The sequence below is a fragment of the Aquarana catesbeiana genome, linkage group LG03 (genome assembly GCF_042186555.1).
Source record: "Aquarana catesbeiana isolate 2022-GZ linkage group LG03, ASM4218655v1, whole genome shotgun sequence".
In the NCBI taxonomy this organism is placed as follows: domain Eukaryota; kingdom Metazoa; phylum Chordata; class Amphibia; order Anura; family Ranidae; genus Aquarana; species Aquarana catesbeiana.
In genome coordinates, this window is record NC_133326.1 from 163,487,178 (window position 1) to 163,512,078 (window position 24,901).

The window sequence follows — 24,901 nt, forward strand, 5'->3', positions numbered from 1 at the left end:
CTTATTTGAATCTGCTACACTGTAAGTGTTATTTTAATTCTTTTAATAAACCTCAAAACCAGGATTACGCTATGTTGTTTCCCTCTCTTTTCCCGGGGTACCCCTAAATGAGAACAACCCCCCAGCTAGGAGTCTTTTATTAATCTCCATGATAAGAGTGATTTCCTGTGACTTGGTGGACTAGTGGTATCATCACCCTTTGGCTGTATGAAGTGGCATGTCGTTTCCTAGAAGCCCATCCAATGAAAGGCCCTGACCGGGTTAAGGTCGCAAGCCCCCTTGTGCTTGCCGTTTGGTAAGCGCGCATTTTATTTTCAGCTACCACCGTGGTGCGGTGGAGGAATTTTTTCTATTTTACATTTCCTGCTTTAAAAAAATGGGGTCTGAGCCTATGTATTTTCACAACATTTATTTGGACTTTATTCACTGTGTTAGGACTGTCCAGTGAACACTTATTGATTTAGGTTTCAAGAACTGTGTTAGTTATTTAATTTGGGTTCTAACCAATTAGTCCTATTCAACACTGGTACTAGTATTTACTCCTATTTACAGCGCTGCTATATTTGTTATATTGTTGTATTAGTGTGTGTATCTCACAGAGAGTGGCTGCTTTTGTTATTATGTAGTTTTTTTTAATTTTTTTCACTAAGTTATTTTCATCACTATTTTGGTTATCCCCTATTTGGTCATTCACAATATTTCACGAACAGGTACCCTTTTTGGGTGCACTACAGCGTGGTATTCCTCTTACTATATGATGAGGACAGATGTCTGTGATGGATGGGGGGGAGTAAGTGAGTTCAGTGTCTAACAAGTACACCGAACATGAAATATAGAGAATGATGTTTAGCTAATTGTAAATGGTCCCACATAACTATGGCCACGTAAACTGACCCTCATTGCCACTTTATCTGTTTGATGACCACTGTCTCACAACCACTGTTTCCTGGCAACACTCATGCCCTGTTTATGCAGGCTCTAAGCGTGTTCACAACCACTGCTCAAAACACAATACACAGGATAATGGTAGCTGTAATAACTGTGCAATACTCCTGACTGGAGACACTGCTGCACCCTGGAGATGTAAATGTGATCCAACAGTGTGTTTTTTTCTGTGGTGGCTGCCCAGACCAGTTGAGTATATCCTCTTGAGTGAAGAAGGTCAGATATTGGCTTCTTTTCTCTGCACAGAAAATCTTCATTGAAATCTCCACAGAGTATTATAGGTTGGCAATCCATTATTTCCAAAGATTCCAAGAGGCCCAGCAGGTTAGTAAGGAATTGGCCAATACTGTAATCCGGTGGCCTGTAAACGACAGCGATCAAAGCTTGTACAGGGGACTCCAGTTTGACAACCAAGAACTCCAAGTCAGTCACATTGTGATGATACTGCTTTTCATAGGCCTTGAAATGGTTTCTGACATACAAGGCGACACCTCCGCCACTTTTACTTGCAATGTCAGGAAGGTTTGTGTACGAGAGGTGTCTGTTGCGTTTGAACAGGTTGTAGCCCTCCAGCTGGAGACTTTCAGCAACAGAAGAGCCTGAGAGATGAGTTTCAGTGAAACATAAAACATCTCCAAGTGTCAACTCATGGTGAGATTTGATATCTTCAATGTGAGCTGGTAATCCTTCCGTGTTGTGATGGATAATTGTTAATGTTTGCTGTTTGTCTGTTGTCTGTAGAAACTTTAAGAGGGGCATAACACTTTCCAGTGATGCATTCTTCATTGAATCCAGGGAAGCTGTGATTTCAGGATCAGCAAAGATCTTCTTCTCATCAAAGTCGGTTATGTACAGTCCTTGTAGTGTAGTCGTTCTACTCAGAGCAACATAGGCCATTCCCGGTTGGAAGACCCGTTTCAATGAGACCACTGCCGACTGTATCGACATCCCCTGACACTTATGAATCGTACATCCAAAAGCCAACTTCAGGGGGAACTGCCTGCGAACAACTCCTTTCTGTCTCAGGTTTTCCTCTACCCTTTCTATGTACACCAAGTTGTCAGCATCACAAGACGACTTGTTACGGTATCTCTGTCCTGCATTTGGATTGTCCAGCACAAGCCCAAGCTTGTTTACCGTAGTAGCACCATTCTCAGTCTGGATGATTATTCTTGCAATCTTGCCAAATGTCCCGTTAACAAGCCCGTCTTCTACATCAATGTTTCTTGTGATCATGATACGGGCACCTTCAGCTGCTTGCAGTGTGTCAATCAGATTGTCTTTGGGTCCTTTGAAAGGTTGGTGTTGCCTCAGCATCACTCCTGTCTTAGGGTCTTTTCTGTAATCGTCGGCATCTATGTTGGTGACGTTTGAATGGAGAACAGACACAGTTGCAGCATTATGTTTGTGAACCTCTTTGTTGGTGGCAAATATGTGTAGCACGTCATTAGGGCAGTGGGTGGGATCTGTAAAAGCCTGAGCAAGCAGAGCTTTGTCATCATTGCTTAAGGTGCCAGTCTTCTGCTTGACTCTGATTCTATTCAAAAGCTCAGCAAATGAAATGTCTTCCTTCTGTCGCATGATCTCTGTCAGCGTGATCATCTGAAAGTTGTCTTTCCAGACGTCATTGGTATTTTCCTCAAACACGCAGAGTGGCTTACTTTTTCCCAGCGGGGGGACCTGGTAAAAGTCTCCTACTGCTAGTACTGACATACCACCAAAAGGTTTCTTACTGCCTTTGATTTGCTGTAATCTCCAGTTGATGTAGGCAAACAGGGGCTTTGAAATCATTGACACCTCGTCAATAACAATGATCTCCGCATTTGACAGCTGTGCCCTCACTTCATCTATTAGATTTCCAAGTCCTTGGTAGGGTGGCTTCAAGCTTCTTGGCAACTTCAGCAGAGAATGCAATGTGTTGCCTGAAATGTTGAAAGCTGCTGTTCCTGTAAATGCAGTTAGTAAAACGCTGGGCATGGATATGTCTGCTTCCTCACGTAGTCTGGTAAGTTTACAGAGTATCTTTGTCGCCTCAGCATAGATGCACTTTATCAGGTGTGATTTGCCTGTCCCTGCACCACCAGTGACAAAGTAATAGAATGGGTCAGGATTTAGGCCACGCACACGGTTAGTGCACCAGTCACAAACTGAGTAGAATGTCTGAGCTTGTGTCCGGTTAAGGTTTCTGTACATTTTCCGAAGGAAATCAGGGCACATTTGTGGGGCTTTCACAGTAAGCGCAATTCCACCTGTTTGTTTGTGACGTGTATACTCCGGAACATCATCTTGTTCATTCTCATGAAGTGGCTCCCCTTCTTTGCGTTCCTCTACACATTCCAACCTATCCAACTCAGCTTCTGGGGCAAAGGTGTTCCAAGCATCTTCAACAGGTCCGTTTTTTACAAAGTCATCCAAGACTTGTTCCACAATTTTGTTGTGTTGTTCGAACTTCTTTTGGTTGCTGGTAACAATTGCAGACACTGCTTGGATTGCTTCTTCTCCTGGTAAGCTCACACAGGCGCCTTTGTAAAAATCCTGGTGTGTTGGGAACCTTACAGTTTTCAGTGATGACTCTGAACGGTGGGGGAGGTACAGTTTAAGCAGTCTGCCGTAGTAGTTCTCAGGGTCCTTCTTCTCTGAGAAGCGTGCGTACCTGATGATTGCAGGCTTCCCTCTCGTGCGTTTTTGAATCATTCCCATTTCATTCAATAGGCTGACACGCTTGCTGTCTTCCTTTTGCTTGCCATCTTCCTTCTGCTTGCCATAGACAACCCTGTAATGGGATGCAAAGTCTGCCAGACACATGGACTCAAACTCTGGTGTTTCAGGTCTGGCTCTGTATTTGTCGACAAAACTCGTCATCCACACATTAAGAGAATCGGCTGGTTTGTTCTGCAATGCACTGAGCGGGAGACTCATTTTCAGTGCGTTGTCACCAGTTGGCAGAAAAACAACCTCACGTGAGCAAGACTTCATTTTCAGGCTGCACGTACGGGCCACAGACTCCTGGGCGCTGACCTCTCTGTGTTTTGAATAAGCCTGAAGAACCTCTTTCATTTCTTCTCGTTCTGTCGCTGTTTCTGGGCTCATTTCTTTGACTATTGTTTTGAGATAGTCACTCAGCTCCCGTTCTGGCTTGGATATGTAGGACAACATGTACATGATGCAACCATACTCATCAAGAATGTACTGGATGTCCATGTTGGCGTTCCAGGCCGTCAGCAAATGTGGATTATAGTTGTTCACCCAGCAGTCCTTGACATCACGCTTCATTAGAATCACGCTTGAGGAGGTCAATGCCTGAATGTAGGAGTTGTACTGATTCAAAGTCATATCACACTGTGCCAGTAGCTGTGACATGTCTTCAAGCTGCACTTTTGGGTTATTAAGCAAATCCCAGACTGGTTTCAGTTTGTTTTTGGCTGCTTGTGGTTTCATTGCACAATCTCCTTGTTCTTCTGGCATTGGGTAAGTTATCCTCGTTTTTCTAATAGGTGGCTTTGGAAATCCAAATCTGCATACTCTGTTACCTTTCTTGCATGATTTTGAATGAGATCTGCTGTGCATTTGAAGTTCTGTTACAAATCTGTGAAGTAAGGCCTGTTTGGCTTCATCAGGCAGCTGGCATGAGATGTTATGATCTATAAAGGCACACACCTTGTCATCACTGTCTTGTCCAAATATAGGAGCTCCTGCTACCCAACAGAGACAATGTATATGAGGGCTCCCTCTCGCCTGAAATTCAACCCGGTAAAAGTAATCGATAACTTCACCAATTGGCTGTGCAGGACCCAACAGCAGCTCTCGCATCAGAGCATCAACCCGTTTGTCAAACATGCGCATGGTGGTCACTGGGTTGCCTCGAAGAATGTCACACTTTTCAGCCCAGTCTAGCCCCACAAAATCCACCTTTTGACCTTGTTGTGCCTTTATTGCCGTTATTACCTCTGGCCATCTGAATTCTGCAGCAGAGAAGTTAAGAAAAAATGTTGGCTTACCCAATTGTCTGACCATGGCTAGCAAATTCTTCAGATTTTTATCCCAGTAAGCTGGACTCCCTCTCAGTGGTTGCATGAACCTTGTGGCATCTCGGTTTCGCACCAACCTCTCAACCTCACACTTGTCCTGTAGCAGCTTGTTGGATATTTTCCGTCCATCCCTGGTATTGGGTTTTCCTTTCCTTAACTGGATGGACATGCTGCTTTTGGCCATGTGTGTTTCTGTGACAAACTGCGCAAAGAAGAGGTAGCTTGTGTCTCTTGAAAAACGAGTATCAACACAAAAAAGCCTTGCATTGAAATACATGCTCGGGGACAGTTTGACTTGTCTTGCCTGGTCCAATGTATTCTGTCCAGTAGGGAACTGAACAGGGAAAGCCATTGCCTCAAGCCTAGGAACTTTAAAGAAGCTGACAGGTGTGTTTCCTTGTGCAGGTGCAATGCTGAATATTCCATCACCGTGTGTCAGTGCTTCCTCTCCAAGGTCAGATGGCTGCAAACAACTGTCTAGGCCAATTCCAGGTCTTAGTGTATCCTTCTCATCCTCTGCATTGGGAGGTTGTTGGTCATGGCCTTCCTGTTGCTCAGAAGCAGCCGGTAAACATGCAGACTGTACCTCTGATGGATCACAATTTTCGATGCGTTCAAGTATCTCCATCATTTCAGTTTCGTCACAACTGTCGAGTTCCATCCCATCATCATTATCATCATCATCAGCGATTGTCTCATCCACTCTAATTGAAATGTCACTGTAGTCGGGGTGTGTGTCAATGAGTTTTGACAGACCTGCTACTACATTTCCCATGTTGACATAATGAAACAGCTGGTGGCCTTTGTAAGTCAGACGTCTTTTCAGCTTGACTCTGTGTAACTGGGATTTGCTGTGCGATCTTGGTAGAGTATTGACCGTGGTTTCCACCTCGGATGGCACACACACTACAGCGCCATGTATAGCTGCCTGTCGACCTTTGGGAAGTGTGATGATCTTGGCAAATGGCAGTATTTTGGCCAAAAGTTGTCTTTCCAGCACATTCAAATCGCAGAGCTCTGGGGGAATGGGCGCCAGCTCCATGTTGTTAGCTACAGCGATGGATGATTTGTGTCCTGCTTTTAAATGTAAATCACAGTTGTGACAAATCCATTCTTTGGTCCTTTCATCTGGTACGGTGCATTGTTCAGGTCCTTGACAGTGATTGTTGCACACATGGACATATTTCCCTGTCAAACAGGCAGCAACAATGTGTAGATTCTTCTTGTAATTGCTGTGAATGCAATGTTTCACTTGGTTAGGGAAAAGGGTGCGATGACACATCGTGCACACAAATGTTGGCCCAGCTTTAATGCATTCATGGAAAGTGGATATAGCTGTCTGCATTAGGCTGTTGTCCACTGGTTGACTGCATTCCCGCATGACACGAGTCCATCGTCTGTATTTCATTCTTATTTTGAAGGCACATTGCATCTTATGGGTTATGCGAAAATCTGCTTGAGTTTGACGCTTCATTTTCATGTAACTCATGCAATGTTGCAAGTGACGTTTTCTGAAAGCAGGATCATTATGATATTTTCTGGTGATGTATTCCTTCTGCTTCAACTTGAAATCGACATTTGTGGCATATTTTCTGGTGATGTATTGCTTCTTCTTCAAGTTGTAATCTGCATTTGTCGCATATTTTCTGGTGGTGTACTGCTTCTGTTTCAAGTTGAAATCTGCATTTGTCGCATATTTTCTGGTGATGTATTGCTTCTGCTTCAAGTTGAAATTGGCATCTGTTGCATATTTGCGAATGATATATTGCTTCTGCTTCAACTTAAAATCAGCATCTGCTCTGTATCGGCTGGTGATGTATGTCCTTTTCTTATTGGTGACAGACATCTTTGTAGCCTTGAAATCACGCCTTCTTTCATTTCTGTGTCTTGTCTTCAGTTTTTGTCGTCTCTGTGCATTTAATTTGGACAATGCCTTACTGTCCTTCCATATGCCCTGTGAGGATTTCGCATCAACTGACCGTGGAGAATGCTTGCTGGCTGGGAATCCAGTGTGTGTTACATCTTTGGTCATCTGTGTCACTTTGTTCTCCACATGCTTTGCATTATGTGGTTTGTCAGATTGCACCAGTGGGGACAGCAAACCATCTGACAGATGTCTTGCACGATGAAATGAGACTGGCATGAAGTCATACTGCAGTCCATCAATAGGGCCTCTGGTGTCTGTAAGGAGCAATTCATACAACTTATAAATCCTTGCCCCCATATCACTCAAATGTGTAAAAGTGATCATAACAGCTTTTCCTTTTCCAGTGGCAGGAAGTCCATCCTTATTTCGACTATGAGAATCAAACAGTCCATATCTCCCAGACTTGTCTCTGAACAATGCAATGCAATATGGCACTACTATAAAAAGTGCATGTGTAACATCTGCATTGAGGCACTGAAGTCTTGTGGAGAGGTCAACAAACCAACCTTGGTTGTCACCGTCTACCGTGTCTCTCATACATCCCGATAACACTGGAGATTTAACAACGTTATACTCATATTTGTCAGTGTTGACTCTGAGGGGCACTTCTTCCATTGTCAAGTGCTGATGCTGATAGACATTTCTTTGTTTTAGCTGTTTAATTGTTGAGCCATACAAGCTGTTGCCCTTCTTCAGTATTTGATCAAGATCACCCTTTCTCACATCATCAAGCTCACTGTGGTATGCCAAAAATGTCAGAGCCATGCATGCACACTGTTTGTTCCTTAACCTTCCATAGCCATGATGACCCTGATGAAATGATGCCTGCACAGAAATCTCACTTGGTACACATGGTTCTTGCATGCCATGGTTTTCAGAAGTGCCCATCACACTGTCACTGTGCTCTTGAACTTGACACTGAGTTGAACATGAAAATGACACCACAGGTTCACTATGTACCTCCTGGGCACATTCACTGTCACAAACCTCCATATCCACTATGCTGCTGTGGGGCTCCGGATCCAGTTTAGTCCAGCGTATCTTTGCAGCTTTAGATCTCTTTCCTTTAGATGGCATGATGATATTTGTGGAAGGAGCTATAATTCTCCTCAGAGCTTTGTTCGAAGAGCTATAATTCCCCTCAGAGTTGTGTTGGAGGAGGAGCTATAATTCGCCTCAGAGCTGTGTGGGAGGAGCTATAACTCCCCTCTGAGCTGTGTGGGAGGAGCAATAATGCTATAATTCCCCTTAAGAGCTGTGTGGGAGGAGATACAATTCCCCTTAGTGTTGTGTGGGAGGAGCTATAATTCCCCTTAGAGCTGTGTGGGAGAAGCTATATTTCCCCTCAGAGCTGTGTGGGAGAAGCTACATTTCCCATCAGAGTTGTGTGGGAGAAGCTATAATTCCCCTCAGAGCTGTTTAAAAGGAGCTATAATTCCCCTCACAGCGGTGTGGAAGAAACTATAATTCCTCTCAGAGTTGTGTGGGAGGAGCTCTAATTCTCCTCAGCTGTGTGGGAGGAGCTATAATGCTAAGCTGTAATTCCCCTCAGAGCTGTGTAGGAGGAGCTATAATTCCCCTCACAGCGGTGTGGGAGAAACTATAATTCCCCTCAGAGTTGTGTGGGAGGAGCTATAATGCTAAGCTATAATGCTATAATTCCCCTTTGAGCTGTGTGGGAGGAGCTATAATTCCCCTCAAAGATGTATTGGAGGAGCTATAACTTCCCTCCAAGCTGTGTGGGAGGAGCTATAATGCTATAATTGTCCTTAGAGCTGTGTGAGAGGAGCTATAATTCCCCTCAGAGCTTTGTGATTTTTTTTTTTCAAAAATGATTTTGTTTTTTTGTTTTTTCAAAAATGATTTTGTTTTTTTGTTTTTTCAAAAATGATTTTTTTAAATGATTTTTTTTTTCAAAAATGAAATTTTTTTTTTCAAAAATGAATTTTGTTTTTTTCAAAAATGATTTTTTTTTTAATTTTTTTTTTTTCAAAAGTAATTTTTTTTTCAAAAATATATTTTTTTTTCAAAAATATTTTTTTTTTCAAAAATTAATTTTTATTTTTTTCAAAAATATTTTTTTTTTTACATGGGGCGGTCATAATGTTTTGGCTGATCATGGGGTGGTCATAGTGTTTTGGCTGATCATGGGGTTGTCAGCTTTTGTCACCTCCCACTCTAGTTTTGAACATTTCGCCATTCATTCCTATGGGACCAATTTTGCCGCAAAAACGACGATATTTCGTGGACCATTCGGCGAAACGTTCCACAAAGTAATAGCACACCAATCGGGAAAAATCCGCACGTTTCGGTATATTACTTGTCTCTGTAGTGTGGAAAATGTGGGAGGAGTCTACAAGCATTATCAAGTCTAGCAGATGAAGTCACATGCATTTGGGGTGTCTCAGCATCTTGTGTTTACAACCACTGTTTCCTAGCAACATTTCCTTTTGAACATTTTGCCATTCATTCCTATGGGACCAATTTCGCCGCAAAAACAACGATATTTCGTGGACCATTCGGCGAAACGTTCCACAAAGTGATAGCACACCAATCGGGAACAATCCGCACGTTTCGGTATATTACTTGTCTCTGTAGTGTAAAAACTGTGGGAGGAGTCTACAAGCATTATCAAGTCTAGCAGATGAAGTCACATGCATTTGGGGTGTCTCAGCATCTTGTGTTTACAACCACTGTTTCCTAGCAACGCTCATGCCCTGTTTATGCTTCCCAAATACTACTTCATCAAAACTGCCCCATCAGAATTACCCCATCAAAACTGCCCCATCATATTCCTCTATTATAAATCAGTACATGGTGTGTCTGTCCCCTCCCCCGGGCTCTGTAATCAGCTGAGATGCTCCAGCCACCTTCCCCCCCTGTGTATAACAGAAGCTTTGGTAACCATGGCAACAAAACAAACACTAACAGTACACTCTGATTAATGGCTAAAATTTCCTGAAATGACCTCTAAACAAATGGCCGTATTTTAAAAACTATACATCCTACAGCGAAGATCTTTATATTGTGAGAATCACAAGACCCAGACCTAGATTTTGATGTATAGTATGTCTGTGAAATATTAAAAATGAAGGCATGGTCGCAGTTTAGAAATTGCCCTTCAAATTTGGAGGGGGCTAGAGTGTAGTTTCAATGAATGTCAATGGACGGCGTGAGTTACAAACAAATGGTCATATTGTGAAAACTATCAGGACTATGGCTTAGCCGTGGACATGTTTAGTGGCAGCAGGGATAGCTGAACGTTTTGATATAAGATTTGTGTAGGTGGGCTTGAAAATGAGGGAGTGGCGGCAGTTTAGAAATCATGTTCTGATTTTTCAGCTTTTGTCATCTCCCACTCTAGTTTCCCCATTCATTCCTATGGGACAAATTTCGCCGCAAAAATGACGATATTTTGTGAACCATTCGGCGAAACGTTCCACAAAGTAATAGCACACCATTCGGGAACAATCCGCACGTTTCGGTATATTACTTGTCTATGTAGTGTAAAAACTGTGGGAGGAGTTAGGGTGGTAAATTTGGCTATAATAATAAGAACTAGAAAAGCTACAATTTCTGGGGAAATTGTGAAAAGTGTTCTTGCCTCTACATCTGGAGTGGGCGGAGTAACTGGGCGGAGTGGCTGGAGTAACTGTTATGTGGTTGGAGTAACTGTGGAAAGGTTGAACTGGGCAGATGGGCAGAGTAACTGTGTGGAGTGTTTGTAGTGAGTAAAGATAGTAAACATTACACTAACCAATTGATTGATCAAATTTAAAAAGTGCACAAGTGCTAATGATGTAGAAGGTAGAAATATCGGTAAATGACTTTGTCGGACACAGACTTAAGGGTTACCAGGATTTATTCCGCCCCAGCCAAAGCATAGCACCTGACGGACTCTCGTCCCAAAATCAAGTGTGTCAAAAACAGTTTACACAGTGTACATATAATTTCAATATATTGCATCACAAGCGAACTGGCTGTATTTTTCCGTTATACATTGTATTAACATTTTGAACAGTCAACTTTTTGGATACAAAGCAATTCATTAAAGCATATACTTTAAACCCTTACAAATTTTCAGTTTCTCTGCAGTTTTGCTCCTTGCTGTTTCTTTATCTGTCTTACTAATCAGCAAGCAGACTATAGCACAGGAAGGAGAGGGTGAGTGTGATGAGGACAGATGTCTGTGATGGATGGGGGGGAGTAAGTGAGTTCAGTGTCTAACAAGTACACCGAACATGAAATATAGAGAATGATTTTTAGCTAATTGTAAATGGTCCCACATAACTAAAACTGACATAAAACTCACATAACATAAACTGACCCTCATTGCCACTTTATTATCTGTTTGATGACCACTGTCTCACAACCACTGTTTCCTGGCATCACTCATGCCCTGTTTATGCAGGCTCTAAGCGTGTTCACAACCACTGTTCAAAACACAATACACAGGATCATGATAGCTGTAATAACTGTGCAGTACTCCTGACTGGAGACAGTGCTGCACCCTGGAGATGTAAATGTGATCCAACAGTGTGTTTTTTTCTGTGATGGCTGCCCAGACCAGTTGGGTATATCCTCTTGAGTGAAGAAGGTCAGATATTGGCTTCTTTTCTCTGCACAGAAAATCTTCATTGAAATCTCCACAGAGTATTATAGGTTGGCAATCCATTATTTCCAAAGATTCCAAGAGGCCCAGCAGGTTAGTAAGGAATTGGCCAATACTGTAATCCGGTGGCCTGTAAACAACAGCGATCAAAGCTTGTACAGGGGACTCCAGTTTGACAACCAAGAACTCCAAGTCAGTCACATTGTGATGATACTGCTTTTCAAAGGCCTTGAAATGGTTTCTGACATACAAGGCGACACCTCCACCACTTTTACTTGCAATGTCAGGAAGGTTCGTGTACGAGAGGTGTCTGTTGCGTTTGAACAGGTTGTAGCCCTCCAGCTGGAGACTTTCAGCAACAGAAGAGCCTGAGAGATGAGTTTCAGTGAAACATAAAACATCTCCAAGTGTCAACTCATGGTGAGATTTGATATCTTCAATGTGAGCTCGTAATCCTTCCGTGTTGTGATGGATAATTGTTAATGTTTGCTGTTTGTCTGTTGTCTGTAGAAACTTTAAGAGGGGCATAACACTTTCCAGTGATGCATTCTTCATTGAATCCAGGGAGGGTGTGATTTCAGGATCAGCAAAGATCTTCTTCTCATCAAAGTCGGTTATGTACAGTCCTTGCAGTGTAGTCGTTCTACTCAGAGCAACATAGGCCATTCCCGGTTGGAAGACCCGTTTCAATGAGACCACTGCTGACTGTATCGACATCCCCTGACACTTATGAATCGTACATGCAAAAGCCAACTTCAGGGGGAACTGCCTGTGAACAACTCCTTTCTGTCTCAGGTTTTCCTCTACCCTTTCTATGTACACCAAGTTGTCAGCATCACAAGATGACTTGTTACGGTATCTCTGTCCTGCATTTGGATTGTCCAGCATAAGCCCAAGCTTGTTTACCGTAGTAGTACCATTCTCAGTCTGGATGATTATTCTTGCAATCTTGCCAAATGTCCCGTTAACAAGCCCATCTTCTACATCAATGTTTCTTGTGATCATGATACGGGCACCTTCAGCTGCTTGCAGTGTGTCAATCAGATTGTCTTTGTGTCCTTTGAAAGGTTGGTGTTGCTTCAGCATCACTCCTGTCTTAGGGTCTTTTCTGTAATCGTCGGCATCTATGTTGGTGACGTTTGAATGGAGAACAGACACAGTTGCAGCATTATGTTTGTGAACCTCTTTGTTGGTGGCAAATATGTGTAGCACGTCATTAGGGCAGTGGGTGGGATCTGTAAAAGCCTGAGCAAGCAGAGCTTTGTCATCATTGCTTAAGGTGACAGTCTTCTGCTTGACTCTGATTCTATTCAAAAGCTCAGCAAATGAAATGTCATCCTTCTGTCGCATGATCTCTGTCAGCGTGATCATCTGAAAGTTGTCTTTCTAGAAGTCATTGGTATTTTTCTCAAACACGCAGAGTGGCTTACTTTTTCCCAGCGGGGGGACCTGGTAAAAGTCTCCTACTGCTAGTACTGACATACCACCAAAAGGTTTCTTACTGCCTTTGATTTGCTGTAATCTCCAGTTGATGTAGGCAAACAGGGGCTTTGAAATCATTGACACCTCGTCAATAACAATGATCTCCGCATTTGACAGCTGTGCCCTCACTTCATCTATTAGATTTCCAAGTCCTTGGTAGGGTGGCTTCAAGCTTCTTGGCAACTTCAGCAGAGAATGCAAAGTGTTGCCTGAAATGTTGAAAGCTGCTGTTCCTGTAAATGCAGTTAGTAAAACGCTGGGCATGGATATGTCTGCTTCCTCACGTAGTCTGGTAAGTTTACAGAGTATCTTTGTCGCCTCAGCATAGATGCACTTTATCAGGTGTGATTTGCCTGTCCCTGCACCACCAGTGACAAAGTAATAGAATGGGTCAGGATTTAGGCCACGCACACGGTTAGTGCACCAGTCACAAACTGAGTAGAATGTCTGAGCTTGTGTCCGGTTAAGGTTTCTGTACATTTTCCGAAGGAAATCAGGGCACATTTGTGGGGCCTTCACAGTAAGCGCAATTCCACCTGTTTGTTTGTGACGTGTATACTCCGGAACATCATCTTGTTCATTCTCATGAAGTGGCTCCCCTTCTTTGCGTTCCTCTATACATTCCAACCTATCCAACTCAGCTTCTGGGGCAAAGGTGTTCCAAGCATCTTCAACAGGGCCGTTTTTTACAAAGTCATCCAAGACTTGTTCCACAATTTTGTTGTGTTGTTCGAACTTCTTTTGATTGCTGGTAACAATTGCAGACACTGCTTGGATTGCTTCTTCCCCTGGTAAGCTCACACAGGCGCCTTTGTAAAAATCCTGGTGTGTTGGGAACCTTACAGTTTTCAGTGATGACTCTGAACGGTGGGGGAGGTAGAGTTTAAGCAGTCTGCCGTAGTAGTTCTCGGGGTCCTTCTTCTCTGAGAAGCGTGCGTACCTGATCAGGGCCGGATTTCCCACAAGGCCACCGAGGCCAGGCCTCGGGGCGGCAGTGGTACAGGGACGGCGCCGCCCCCCACACTAACATCAGCATGCAGTGCACCCGGGCGCCAGAGAGGTGGGGGCGCTGAAGCGCTAGAGTGCTCCTCTCCCTCCTCCTCCTCTCTGTGTCCAGACTGAGGCGGCTCCCTCCGCAGGTCACCACCGCCAACGCTGTCTTTTTCGCTGCTCAAGCCCGTCCCCCCTCCCTCCTCCTGTCAGAGAAGGAGAGCAGCCGCCGAAGATCGGAGCGGCTGGTCTCTGTGTGGCGGGGGGGCGTGTTCTCCTCTGTCTCTCACTCCCTAGTCCCGCCCAAGCCTGTGCCTGTCTCCATCTGTTCTATCTATTGTACACACTTGGAGGGGAGGTTGTCCTGAGGGGTTGTACTAATGGAGGGGGGGGTTGTCCTGGGATGTCTGTACTAATGGAGGGGGGGTTGTCCTGGGATGTCTGTACTAGTGAAGGGGGGGTTTGTCCTGGGGGAGTTGTACTAATGGAGGGGGGGGTTGTCCTTGGATGTCTGTACTAGTGAAGGGGGGGTTTGTCCTGGGGGAGTTGTACTAATGGAGGGGGGGTTGTCCTGGGATGTCTGTACTAGTGAAGGGGGGGTTGTCCTGGGGGGGTTGTACTAATGGAGGGGGGTTGTCCTGGGATGTCTGTACTAGTGAAGGGGGGGTTTGTCCTGTGGGGGTTGTACTAATGGAGGGGGGTTGTCCTGGGATGTCTGTACTAGTGAAGGGGGGGTTTGTCCTGGGGGGGTTGTACTAATGGAGGGGGGGTTGTCCTGGGATGTCTGTACTAGTGAAGGGGGGTTTGTCCTGGGGGGGTCTGTACTAATGGAGGGGGGGTTTTGTCCTGGGGGGTTTGTACTAATGGAGGGGGGGTTTTGTCCTGGGGGGTTTGTACTAATGAAGGGGGGGTTTTGTCCTGTAGGGTTTGTACTAATGAAGGGGGGGTTTGTCCTGGGGGTTTGTACTAATGAAGGGGGGGTTTTGTCCTGGGGGGGTCTGTACTAATGAAGGGGGGGCGGTTTTGTCCTGGGGGGTCTGTACTAATGAAGGGGGGGCCGTTTGTCCTTGGGGGGTCTGTGCTAATGGAGGGGGTGGGGGTTGACCTGGGGGGGTTGTACTAATGGAGAGGGGGTTTTCCTGGGGGGGTTTGTACTAATGGAGGGGGGTAGACCTGGGGGGGTTTGTGCTAATGGAGGGGGATTGTCCTGGGGGGGCTTGTACTAATAGAGGGGCGTTTGTCCTGGGGGTCTGTACTAATGAAGGGAGGTGGGTTTGTCCTGGGGGGGTCTGTAGTAATGAAGGGAGGTGGGTTTGTCCTGGGGGGGTCTATACTAAGGGAGGGGGGTGGGTTTGTCCTGGGGGTCTGTACTAAGGGAGGGGGGTTTGTCCTGGGGGGGTCTGTACTAAGGAAGGGGGTGGGTTTGTCCTGGGGGGTCTGTACTAAGGGAGGGGGTTTGTCCTGGGGGGGTCTGTACTAAGGAAGGGGGGTGGGTTTGTCCTGGGGGGTCTGTACTAAGGGAGGGGGGTTTGTCCTGGGGGGGTCTGTACTAAGGAAGGGGGGTGGGTTTGTCCTGGGGGGTCTGTACTAAGGGAGGGGGGTTTGTCCTGGGGGGGTCTGTACTAATGAAGGGAGGGGGGTTTGTCCTGGGGGGGTCTGTACTAATGGTGGGGGGTTTGTCCTGGGGGGGTCTGTACTAATGGAAGGGGGTAGTTTGTCCTGGGGGGGTCTACACCCAGGAAAGTACACCCAGGGCTCCAGAGGGAGAGGGCAGTGCTGAGGGAACACCATCAGAGAGAGAACCCCGCTGCCCTGCGCCACCAGAGGGAAAGCCACACAGCCTGGCGCCATCCCTGGTGGAGAAAGGAATGGAGTCATTGCAGGAATACAGATCTGGGTGCTACCCAACGGAGTCACCACGGGCAATTCAGAGTGATCTGACTCCTGATCAGGGGAAGCATTGCTGTATCGCTGGGTCAGGTGAGAGGGCCGATCGGCCATTATCTACTAATGTCCATATGAACTGCAGTCTCTGACCATCTCCTGTATTATGTCTGCAGTCTCTGACCATCTCCTGTACTATGATTGCAGTCTCTGACCATCTCTTGTATCATGTCTGCAGTCTTTGACCGTATTATGTCTGGGGGCTCTTTCTGGTGGTGTGGGGGGGGGGCGGCATTGAAGGGCCCGGCCTTGGGGCGGCAAAGGGAATAAATCCGGGCCTGTACCTGATGATTGCAGGTTTCCCCCTCGTGCGTTTTTGAATCATTCCCATTTCATTCAATAGGCTGACACGCTTGCTGCCTTCCTTTTGCTTGCCATATTCCTTCTGCTTGCCATAGACAACCCTGTAATGGGATGCAAAGTCTGCCAGACACATGGACTCAAACTCTGGTGTTTCTGGTCTGGCTCTGTATTTGTCGACAAAACTCGTCATCCACACATTAAGAGAATCGGCAGGTTTGTTCTGCAATGCACTGAGCGGGAGACTAATTTTCAGTGCGTTGTCACCAGTTGGCAGAAAAACAACCTCACGTGAGCAAGACTTCATTTTCAGGCTGCACGTACGGGCCACAGACTCCTGGGCGCTGACCTCTCTGTGTTTTGAATAAGCCTGAAGAACCTCTTTCCATTTCTTCTCGTTCTGTCGCTGTTTCTGGGCTCATTTATTTGACTATTGCTTTGAGATAGTCACTCAGCTCCCGTTCTGGCTTGGATATGTAGGACAACATGTACATGATGCAACCATACTCATCAAGAATGTACTGGATGTCCATGTTGGCGTTCCAGGCCGTCAGCAAATGTGTGTTCACCCAGCAGTCCTTGACATCACGCTTCATTAGAATCACGCTTGAGGAGGTCAATGCCTGAATGTACGAGTTGTACTGATTCAAAGTCATATCACACTGTGCCAGTAGCTGTGACATGTCTTCAAGCTGCACTTTTGGGTTATTAAGCAAATCCCAGACTGGTTTCAGTTTGTTTTTGGCTGCTTGTGGTTTCATTGCACAATCTCCTTGTTCTTCTGGCATCGGGTAAGTTATCCTCGTTTTTCTAATAGGTGGCTTTGGAAATCCAAATCTGCATACTCTGTTACCTTTCTTGCATGATTTTGAATGAGACCTGCTGTGCATTTGAAGTTCTGTTACAAATCTGTGAAGTAAGGCCTGTTTGGCTTCATCAGGCAGCTGGCATGAGATGTTATGATCTATAAAGGCACACACCTTGTCATCACTGTCTTGTCCAAATATAGGAGCTCCTGCTACCCAACAGAGACAATGTATATGAGGGCTCCCTCTCGCCTGAAATTCAACCCGGTAAAAGTAATCGATAACTTCACCAATTGGCTGTGCAGGACCTAACAGCAGCTCTCGCATCAGAGCATCAACCCGTTTGTCAAACATGCGCATGCTGGTCACTGGGTTGCCTCGAAGAATGTCACACTTTTCAGCCCAGTCTAGCCCCGCAAAATCCACCTTTTGACCTTGTTGTGCCTTTATTGCCGTTATTACCTCTGGCCATCTGAATTCTGCAGCAGAGAAGGTAAGAAAAAATGTTGGCTTACCCAATTGTCTGACCATGGCTAGCAAATTCTTCAGATTTTTATCCCAGTAAGCTGGACTCCCTCTCAGTGGTTGCATGAACCTTGTGGCATCTCGGTTTCGCACCAACCTCTCAACCTCACACTTGTCCTGTAGCAGCTTGTTGGATATTTTCCGTCCATCCCTGGTATTGGGTTTTCCTTTCCTTAACTGGATGGACATGCTGCTTTTGGCCATGTGTGTTTCTGTGACAAACTGCGCAAAGAAGAGGTAGCTTGTGTCTCTTGCAAAACGAGTATCAACACAAAAAAGCCTTGCATTGAAATACATGCTCGGGAACAGTTTGACTTGTCTTGCCTGGTCCAATGTATTCTGTCCAGTAGGGAACTGAACAGGGAAAGCCATTGCCTCAAGCCTAGGAACTTTAAAGAAACTGACAGGTGTGTTTCCTTGTGCAGGTGCAATGCTGAATATTCCATCACCGTGTGTCAGTGCTTCCTCTCCAAGGTCAGATGGCTGCAAACAACTGTCTAGGCCAATTCCAGGTCTTAGTGCATCCTTCTCATCCTCTGCATTGGGAGGTTGTTGGTCATGGCCTTCCTGTTGCTCAGAAGCAGCCAGTAAACATGCAGACTGTACCTCTGATGGATCACAATTTTCGATGCGTTCAAGTATCTCCATCATTTCAGTTTCGTCACAACTGTCGAGTTCCATCCCATCATCATTATCATCATCATCATCATCAGCGATTGTCTCATCCACTCTAATTGAAATGTCACTGTAGTCGGGGTGTGTGTCAATGAGTTTTGACAGACCTGCTACTACATTATCCATGTTGACATAATGAAACAGCTGGTGGCCTTTGTAAGTCAGACGTCTTTTCAGCTTCACTCTGTGTAACTGGGATGTGCTGTGCGATCTTGGTAGAGTATTGACCATGGTTTCCACCTCGGATGGCACACACACTACAGCGCCATGTATAGCTGCCTGTCGACCTTTGGGAAGTGTGATGATCTTGGCAAATGGCAGTATTTTGGCCAAAAGTTGTCTTTCCAGCACATTCAAATCGCAGAGCTCTGGGGGAATGGGCGCCAGCTCCATGTTGTTAGCTACAGCGATGGATGATTTGTGTCCTGCTTTTAAATGTGAATCACAGTTGTGACAAATCCATTCTTTGGTCCTTTCATCTGGTACGGTGCATTGTTCAGGTCCTTGACAGTGATTGTTGCACACATGGACATATTTCCCTGTCAAACAGGCAGCAACAATGTGTAGATTCTTCTTGTAATTGCTGTGAATGCAATGTTTCACTTGGTTAGGGAAAAGGGTGCGATGACACATCGTGCACACAAATGTTGGCCCAGCTTTAATGCATTCATGGAAAGTGGATATAGCTGTCTGCATTAGGCTGTTGTCCACTGGTTGACTGCATTCCCGCATGACACGAGTCCATCGTCTGTATTTCATTCTTATTTTGAAGGCACATTGCATCTTATGGGTTATGCGAAAATCTGCTTGAGTTTGACGCTTCATTTTCATGTAACTCATGCAATGTTGCAAGTGACGTTTTCTGAAAGCAGGATCATTATGATATTTTCTGGTGATGTATTGCTTCTGCTTCAAGTTGAAATCGACATTTGTGGCATATTTTCTGGTGATGTATTGCTTCTTCTTCAAGTTGTAATCTGCATTTGTTGCATATTTTCTGGTGGTGTACTGCTTCTGCTTCAAGTTGAAATCTGCATTTGTCACATATTTTCTGGTGATGTACTGCTTCTGCTTCAAGTTGAAATCTGCATTTGTCGCATATTTTCTGGTGATGTATTGCTTCTGCTTCAAGTTGAAATCTGCATTTGTCGCATATTTTCTGGTGATGTATTGCTTCTGCTTCAAGTTGAAATTGGCATCTGTTGCATATTTGCGAATGATATATTGCTTCTGCTTCAACTTAAAATCAGCATCTGCTCTGTATCGGCTGGTGATGTATGTCCTTTTCTTATTGGTGACAGACATCTTTGTAGCCTTGGAATCACGCCTTCTTTCATTTCTGTGTCTTGTCTTCAGTTTTTGTTGTCTCTGTGCATTTAATTTGGAAAATGCCTTACTGTCCTTCCATATGCCCTGTGAGGATTTTGCATCAAGTGACCGTGGAGAATGCTTGCTGGCTGGGAATCCAGTGTGTGTTGCATCTTTGGTCATCTGTGTCACTTTGTTCTCCACATGCTTTGCATTATGTGGTTTGTCAGATTGCACCGGTGGGGACAGCAAACCATCTGAAAGACGTCTTGCACCATGAAATGAGACTGGCATGAAGTCATACTGCAGTCCATCAATAGGGCCTCTGGTGTCTGTAAGGAGCAATTCATACAACTTATAAATCCTTGCCCCCATATCACTCAAATGTGTAAAAGTGATCATAACAGCTTTTCCTTTTCCAGTGGCAGGAAGTCTATCCTTATTTCGACTATGAGAATCAAACAGTCCATATCTCCCAGACTTGTCTCTGAACAATGCAATGCAATATGGCACTACTATAAAAAGTGCATGTGTAACATCTGCATTAAGGCACTGAAGGCTTGTGGAGAGGTCAACAAACCAACCTTGGTTGTCACTGTCTACCGTGGCTCTCATACATCCCGATAACACTGGAGATTTAACAACGTTATACTCATATTTGTCAGTGTTGAGTCTGAGGGGCACTTCTTCCATTGTCAAGTGCTGATGCTGATAGACATTTCTTTGTTTTAGCTGTTTTATTGTTGAGCCATACAAGCTGTTGCCCTTCTTCAGTATTTGATCAAGATCACCCTTTCTCACATCATCAAGCTCACTGTGGTATGCCAAAAATGTCAGAGCCATGCATGCACACTGTTTGTTCCTTAACCTTCCATAGCCATGATGACCCTGATGAAATGATGCCTGCACAGAAATCTCACTTGGTACACATGGTTCTTGCATGCCATGGTTTTCAGAAGTGCCCATCACACTGTCACTGTGCTCTTGAACTTGACACTGAGTTGAACATGAAAATGACACCACAGGTTCACTATGTACCTCCTGGGCACATTCACTGTCACAAACCTCCATATCCACTATGCTGCTGTGGGGCTCCGGATCCAGTTTAGTCCAGCGTATCTTTGCAGCTTTAGATCTCTTTCCTTTAGATGGCATGATGATATTTGTGGAAGGAGCTATAATTCTCCTCAGAGCTTTGTTCGAAGAGCTATAATTCCCCTCAGAGTTGTGTTGGAGGAGGAGCTATAATTCGCCTCAGAGCTGTGTGGGAGGAGCTATAACTCCCCTCTGAGCTGTGTGGGAGGAGCAATAATGCTATAATTCCCCTCAGAGCTGTGTGGGAGGAGATACAATTCCCCTTAGTGCTGTGTGGGAGGAGCTATAATTCCCCTTAGAGCTGTGTGGGAGAAGCTATATTTCCCCTCAGAGCTGTGTGGGAGAAGCTACATTTCCCATCAGAGTTGTGTGGGAGAAGCTATAATTCCCCTCACAGCGGTGTGGAGGAAACTATAATTCCTCTCAGAGTTGTGTGGGAGGAGCTCTAATTCTCCTCAACTGTGTGGGAGGAGCTATAATGCTAAGCTGTAATTCCCCTCAGAGCTGTGTAGGAGGAGCTATAATTCCCCTCACAGCGGTGTGGGAGAAACTATAATTCCCCTCAGAGTTGTGTGGGAGGAGCTATAATGCTAAGCTATAATGCTATAATTCCCCTTTGAGCTGTGTGGGAGGAGCTATAATTCCCCTCAAAGCTGTATTGGAGGAGCTATAACTTCCCTCCAAGCTGTGTGGGAGGAGCTATAATGCTATAATTGTCCTTAGAGCTGTGTGAGAGGAGCTATAATTCCCCTCAGAGCTTTGTGATTTTTTTTTTTCAAAAATGATTTTGTTTTTTTGTTTTTTCAAAAATGATTTTGTTTTTTCAAAAATGATTTTTTTAAATGATTTTTTTTTTCAAAAATGAAATTTTTTTTTTTCAAAAATGATTTTTTTTTTAATTTTTTTTTTTCAAAAGTAATTTTTTTTTCAAAAATATATTTTTTTTTCAAAAATATTTTTTTTTCAAAAATATTTTTTTTTCAAAAATTAATTTTTATTTTTTTCAAAAATATTTTTTTTTTTTTACATGGGGCGGTCATAATGTTTTGGCTGATCATGGGGTGGTCATAATGTTTTGGCTGATCATGGGGTTGTCAGCTTTTGTCACCTCCCACTCTAGTTTTGAACATTTCGCCATTCATTCCTATGGGACCAATTTTGCCGCAAAAACGACGATATTTCGTGGACCATTCGGCGAAACGTTCCACAAAGTAATAGCACACCAATCGGGAAAAATCCGCACGTTTCGGTATATTACTTGTCTCTGTAGTGTGGAAAATGTGGGAGGAGTCTACAAGCATTATCAAGTCTAGCAGATGAAGTCACATGCATTTGGGGTGTCTCAGCATCTTGTGTTTACAACCACTGTTTCCTAGCAACATTTCCTTTTGAACATTTTGCCATTCATTCCTATGGGACCAATTTCGCCGCAAAAACGACGATATTTCGTGGACCATTCGGCGAAACGTTCCACAAAGTGATAGCACACCAATCGGGAACAATCCGCACGTTTCGGTATATTACTTGTCTCTGTAGTGTAAAAACTGTGGGAGGAGTCTACAAGCATTATCAAGTCTAGCAGATGAAGTCACATGCATTTGGGGTGTCTCAGCATCTTGTGTTTACAACCACTGTTTCCTAGCAACGCTCATGCCCTGTTTATGCTTCCCAAATACTACTTCATCAAAACTGCCCCATCAGAATTACCCCATCAAAACTGCCCCATCATATTCCTCTATTATAAATCAGTACATGGTGTGTCTGTCCCCTCCCCCGGGCTCTGTAATTAGCTGAGATGCTCCAGCCACCTTCCCCCCTGTGTATAACAGAAGCTTTGGTAACCATGGCAACAAAACAAACAGTACACTCTGATTAATGGCTAAAATTTCCTGAAATGACCTCTAAACAAATGGCCGTATTTTAAAAACTATACATCCTACAGCGAAGATCTTTATATTGTGAGAATCACAAGACCCAGACCTAGATTTTGATGTATAGTATGTCTGTGAAATATTAAAAATGAAGGCACGGTCGCAGTTTAGAAATTGCCCTTCAAATTTGGAGGGGGCTAGAGTGTAGTTTCAATGAATGTCAATGGACGGCGTGAGTTGCAAACAAATGGTCATATTGTGAAAACTATCAGGACTATGGCTTAGCCGTGGACATGTTTAGTGGCAGCAGGGATAGCTGAACGTTTTGATATACGATTTGTGTAGGTGGGCTTGAAAATGAGGGAGTGGCGGCAGTTTAGAAATCATGTTCTGATTTTTCAGCTTTTGTCATCTCCCACTCTAGTTTCCCCATTCATTCCTATGGGACCAATTTCGCCGCAAAAATGATGATATTTTGTGAACCATTTGGTGAAACGTTCCACAAAGTAATAGCACACCATTCGGGAACAATCCGCACGTTTCGGTATATTACTTGTCTATGTAGTGTAAAAACTGTGGGAGGAGTTAGGGTGGTAAATTTGGCTATAATAATAAGAATAATATATATGTGAGATAACAGTAAGTGGTCTTGCTATGCAAGAACACTTAATAATATATATGTGAGATAACAGTAAGTGGTCTTGCTATGCAAGAACACTTAAATATGCACACATACATAGTTTACCTTACCATAATAAAGCTGTTGTCTCAGACACTGACCTGGTGGGGTGCCCATGTAGCATAATTCCTCCACATCCTCGGGGGTGGCACTGTTGCTTGAATCAAGCACAACCAGATCCCCTAAAATAGAGTAGAAAAATTACATTAAACAAAAGGCAGCCATGCATAGATTACTGTAAGCTGGTGTGTCAGACACTCACCTGGTGGGGTGCCCATGTCGCCCACCTCTCCTTCCTCCACATCCTCAGTGGGGCTTGGGCTGATTTCCCAATCATGTTTGGCTTGGGGTGGACTGTCTTCTTGTTGGCTGAGTGATTTTTCCCCTATGTGAAACAAAAAATTATTAATTAATCTACTTAGCACACAGATATTTTAGTACATAGTAATTTTCCAACATTTGTAGTGAAGTGGTTTGTGTAGAGTTCCTATTTTACCTCAATATTTAAAATTATAAAGACATATCGGATAGATAGATATCTAGATATCAATATCTCAAAATATAGTTAATAATCTTTTGATCTCTCTCTCTCTCTCTATATCTGGAACAAAATCTATAAATATCTAACTAAATGTAAAGAAAAAAAAAAAGATAACTTAAAATATTCAAAAAGAATGTTTTACATTTCTATATCTATCTATCTACCTATCTCTATATTTCTCTCTCTCTCTATATATTTCTCTCTCTCTCTCTCTCTCTCTCTCTCTCTCTCTCTCTATCTATATCTATATATATCTATATATATATCTATATATATCTATATATATATCTATATTTATATATCTATATATCTATATCTATATATATATATATATCTATATCTATATAATATATAAATATATATATATATCTTTATATATATATATAGATCTATCTATAGATATGTAACGAGGTTTATTAAAAGATCGTTTAAAACGATGAACAAAAAAATCGTATAGGAAGGAAAAGCACATGGAGCAGTATACAAGGTAATAAACACAAGAGAAAAACACGACAAGTACTTACTTTTTTTCAGAACTTTCCGGATACGTCTATATTGATCCGGCTCCCTGAGTTTCAGGTCAGACCATCTTTTTCGAAGTTGATCTCTGGAGCGCTGTACCCCAAAAGATGCCTGCAAAGTGTCCACGACCTTCGCCATTATTTTGGCCTTGCGCAAATTTGGCCGTGCGTACGGCCCATACTTCCCATCATAGTCGTCTTTGTGAAGAATGGCCACCATCTCCACCATCTCTTTAAAACTCATATTAGAGGCCTTAAATCTAGGCCTCACAGATTTGGTTGACGTTCCAGCCTCCGGGCTGTCTCCACTACCTGAGGTCGTCAACATGTCAGGTGTCTCCGCCATTATTTACCCCACTACGTGCCGTAACAAAAAATGGGCGGAGAACATGAGTTAATTTCGAACGTCAGGGGCGGGCGACGCAGGCGGAGTTTCACACATGCGTAGTGTATAAAGAGGGCCCTTGCGCACGTGTCGTACGTACGTTCTGTGCGTCGAATTAGGGGGCGGAGAACATGAGTTAATTTCGAACGTCAGGGGCGGGCGACGCAGGCGGAGTTTCACACATGCGTAGTGTATAAAGAGGGCCCTTGCGCACGTGTCGTACGTACGTTCTGTGCGTCAAATTAGGGGGCGGAGAACATGAGTTAA